Source organism: Propithecus coquereli, unplaced genomic scaffold (assembly GCF_000956105.1).
Source record: "Propithecus coquereli isolate 6110/MARCELLA unplaced genomic scaffold, Pcoq_1.0 Scaffold109, whole genome shotgun sequence".
Lineage (NCBI taxonomy): Eukaryota > Metazoa > Chordata > Mammalia > Primates > Indriidae > Propithecus > Propithecus coquereli.
The window spans coordinates 2,667,441-2,672,251 of NW_012134858.1; positions in this window are offsets into that span (position 1 = coordinate 2,667,441).

Below are 4,811 nucleotides of genomic sequence, written 5' to 3' on the forward strand. Positions count from 1 at the left end.
GAGAGACAGAAAACCCAGGAGCGAAGATAAAAGGTAGATATGGAAACGAACCTTGAGGTAGAAGGGGTGCAGATGTTCGTAGGTGGAGTGGTAGGAGTGCATGCCAGATGGCCTCTATTTTTCAATTAAGTGGGAGGTGGATCGTGCTCTGCGGAGAGAGAGGAGAAAGAGTGGGTGCTGGAAGTAAGTCTCAAGTTTAGGAGAGATAGAAAATGGGAGTGGAGATTGAGCTATAAGCATAAGCCCATTCCTTTTAGACATTTGTCACACATGGGCAGCACCTTCGTTCACTGAAGTGTTCATCCTCACTCTGTTACTAATATCTTCAGCCCCAAATGATGTATGTCTCTTCTGAGCCAGGCTTTCTGCTAACAATAATGTAGTCCAAAAGGGCTATGTATAAATGTGTCTATTTCCAAGATCATATTTAATCAGCACGGTATATTTTTGAGCTATGTATACGTGCTATTTTTTCAGAGACACATTTAAGCAATATGCTTTTTTCAAGGACAAAATAAATTGAGTAACCTGGAGATGAGTTTGCTTGCTTACCTTTGTGTACGCACTCTATTGAACAAAGAATCATCTTATAAGTCAGAAGAGAGTGTGACCTATTTTTAGATGAATGTTTTTGTAAATTTCATACACAATGGTAGAAGAATATTTTAAGCCCTAATTGACCTAAACCATTTCATTACCTGGCTATACTGACCGATGAACGTTGCCATGGTGATGAAGCAATCGAATAGGCAGGTCCTACTGTGAGAATTTTCCATTTCCAGATGCTTTATCAAGTTCCATCTTGCTCATCTCCACACACTTTGTAATCAACTAGAATATAAAGAAAACAATTTAATGGCACAGACATGACCTCCACAAGGGGGAAAAAATATTTTTTTGAAGAAATCTTATGCCAAAATATATTGATATGCAATTTACAAAAGAAGCGTTTTGTAAAAAACACAGTAACACTTTAGGTTCCTCAACAACAAATTAAAAAGTTTTAAAGATATATAGTTTAAATTCTATAAGCTTTTATACATATTCAGATTAAAGTCAAAGCTCCGACAATGAAATGTTTTGCTGGCCGCACAATTGGCCTCGGATATAATTATAGCTTATTTAAGTAAAAGGGTTTGGGCCTAAATAAGACTTACAGATTAGTGGCAGTCAGGTGTTGGCAAAGAATAGGTAATGGTCATGCTCAAAAATAAAATCTAAGTATGAGAGTTCTAAGTGGTTTTAATTTATATCTCTAAATTAGAATATAGAACTATAAGGCAACTATAAAAATGTTAAAATTTTCATTCTACATGTTTTCCAGTATTGCAATTTCTTTAGCTTTAATGACAATGCAAATTCTCAAATCCTAAGGCATTATGAAATTGTGTTTGAAAGTACGTGGAAGGGGAAGAATCAGAAAAATTGTATCCCTGCTACCTTTTTTATTGTCACTTGTAGTAGGGGACAAAAACTACATGGAATAAAATGCTTATGAAAGGATTTATTAAAAGAACAGTTTTAGATAAAAATGGCAATAGATTAAATCAATACATGTCTTCTAAATTTCTCATTAAAATTTTCAAAAAGGTTACTAAATTACTAACTTACTAAAATATAGTAAACAATCACACTCTAAACCAAAAATAACACAGGACAATATACCAGAATAGGCAGTTAATTTATACCAACTGCATTTTGTATGCCACAAAAGCAGGTGACATCTACATTTTATTTGACTAGTATATGCCCCAAATTTAAAGTAGTTAGTTCCTGGCACTTATTAGGTATTCAATAAACATTTTCTATTGTCATTATTAACCATACCATTATTGGGAATTAATTGAGAAGAACCTTTGTGGACTACAGACCACATGTCTTGCCCTTTGGAAGATATCGTGGACAGCTTCCAAAGATAGTAGGAAAACACAATTCCTCATTTCAGTTTATATTCACAGGGACACACTGACCAGAGGAAAATCTATCATACAATTGCTGTTATCTGGGCCAGTCAGAACAAGAATCATCTCCCTACTTCCTTTTAATAATTTTCCTTACATTTATTTGACTCCACGACTCCCAAGATTCCACGTAGCAAGAACAAGATAAAAGTGCAAGGTAGTAAGCTGCAACTTGGTAAATAGAAACAGAGTTTGGGATAAAATCCTCAATTCATTCTGGTTATTTAGACTTTTACATCCTACATGATACATAAAGAATCATAAACATTTGCTACCGTGGCTTACTCATAGAACTGGCTGTCAGAGCAAAGTAGGTTCAATTGAAATGAATTCAATACATCCACACAAAAAGGAATACCCCTTCACATGGAAAACCAAAATGGAGTGAAATACTCATCCATATAACCTTTAGATCTGGATCTGAGCAGGAAAGATAACAGTATTCACATGGACAGTGAGCTAGGGTCACTCTTGGCATGCTTTCCTGAGGCCAACATCAGAATGAAAAATCATGATTAAACCAGAATAAGGACCAAAGCACTAATTAACGGAACTTGTGAAATACTACTTCAAAACTTGGAAAGAGTCACAGAAAAAAAAGATTGAAAATACATTTTCTATTAATAAAAGGAAAAGAAGAAAAGTTATGTGTGTGTGTGTGTGTATACACACACATAACGTCATATCAATGACCCTGTATTCTTTTTGTCTGGTTACTTTTACACACTAAACATAAATATATGAATTTATTCAATAATAATCAACATGTAACCTCTAATATAAAATTGAACCTTCCTGAAAAGATGATTTAAACAAAAAATGTATTGTAAATGTCTAGAACACTGGTTCTTTGATCATTGATGAAACTCCCCATCACTGCCTAATTAGCAATGCTAGTCCATGGAAATTTTGACAACTTTAGATAGCTTTTACAATCTTTCAAATGCATTTGTCTATTTCAACAAAACACTCTTATCAAAATGCGGTATATCTTGAACAAAGAGAAGTAAAGTTCTCAGTTGGAAATTGAGTTGGTAGAAACATTTGTATCACTACTCAAAATTACCAACTACTGTTCTGTGGCCCTCAGACATACATCTTTATCCTCTCCGCCCAGCTGATTTTCCATTCTTTTTCTCTGTGATGGCAACTGTGGCATGTGCTTTTTTTTTCTCCCTTTCTCACTTCATTTTCTGTCTTACCAAGAAAACCAAGAGAAAAAGCTGTTTATAGTTAGGATTAGGAAACTGATATAACTTGTGAGGAAAAATAAAATGTTAACTTACCGAGTGAAACAGTTTATTCTTTTTTCTCTCATCTCCTTACTTTCCTATTAATATCTTGGCTTACTTTGACTCCTACCTTTCAACTCAAAACCCCTCCAAAATGATTATACTGTGAATTTTTATCAACTAATTCATCCCTTCTACTTTTCTCTATCTCCTCACAAATCTCCATAATTTCAGTTTTCTATTAGGCTTGCTTATATTTTTATTTGGATGACTACCTTAACACACATAGTAACCTTTTCCCAAAATTGCTGTAACAGGAAGACAATTTACTAGATTTTCCTAAGATATGGGATAAAATTGTCTCCTTTTATTTTAATTTTATTTTTTTCCTTCCACTCTGCTAAGTATCAAAAATATTGTACAAAAACTCATAGCGTTAGCTTAGTCATAAAACCTTTCTTTTTCTATAGTTCTTTATTCCTTTCTTCGGAACCCAACAACCGTTTGGCTGAATAGCTCGTACAACTAATACTAATCTTGCAGTAAATAAAATTTTGAAAATGTTTCTGGAATTATTTTATGAGACTAAATTTGGGGCTAAGTGGTTCTTTAGAATCACCTTGGCTAGTCAATCTTTCTGATTTGAGAAAGTAAACTCCCATCTGATCTCATGATTTAAAGTAATAACTTTGTGGTAAGAGCCAACAAATACCTAATTAGCCCATTTGTCGTGAACATGTTCTGTGGACAATTAAGCATGCCAAGTTTATACAGTAGGGGTGACTTACAGAGATAGAAAACGTGATTTTAAGGAAAGTTAATTTCCATGGGGGAATTCCTTATGAGATTGCCTAATGCATTCGAAAAATGCAAACAAATCCTACTTATGGCCCAATAAAATCTTTGGAGCCATATTTCTGATTTGCAGTACAAATTTTTAATTCTCAAATTTCCTGTCTTCTTATGCACACCCTTCTTCCTTTACATTTGCAAACTTTTCACTACATTAGAGTGCTGGCTTGTGTCAGACACAACTTTTTGAAGGCTTCCTCCCTGCTGATTTGTCTCTCCTGATGAGAGATCCCATTGCCTTATGAAATGCTGTCCTTGTAGTTTTGAACTTGATCAATTTCCCTGAGACGTGAGCTCCTATCAGAAATGTGTCTTCTCAGATACTGAGGCACATGCTTTCTCTTTCTGGATCCCTGCGAGGCATGAACTTCGGTGACCCAGGCTGGCAATTGGAGTTTCTGTAGCAATATATCACTAGTTTTCTTCAAATTACAGCAGCATCCAAACGCCCATGCATCTGCTTACCAAAGTAAGAGAAATGTTCTTACACCGACTGATACACCCTGACATCACACTCACTTGTGATGTTATTTCTATGAGATCAGAGGGTACAGTCGGTGTCCCAGATTGAGCCTCTGTTTGTCACAGAACCGTGCATGAACATAGTAAGTTTCTGATATTGGCTATAGCCAGATGTTAGTCTCAGAATCTCCATTGTTGACTAATCTCTCTTTTTTTTTTTTTTTTGAGACAGAGTCTCACTGTGTTGCCCAGGCTAGAGTGCCGTGGCATCAGCCTAGCTCACAGCAACCTCAAACTCCTGGGC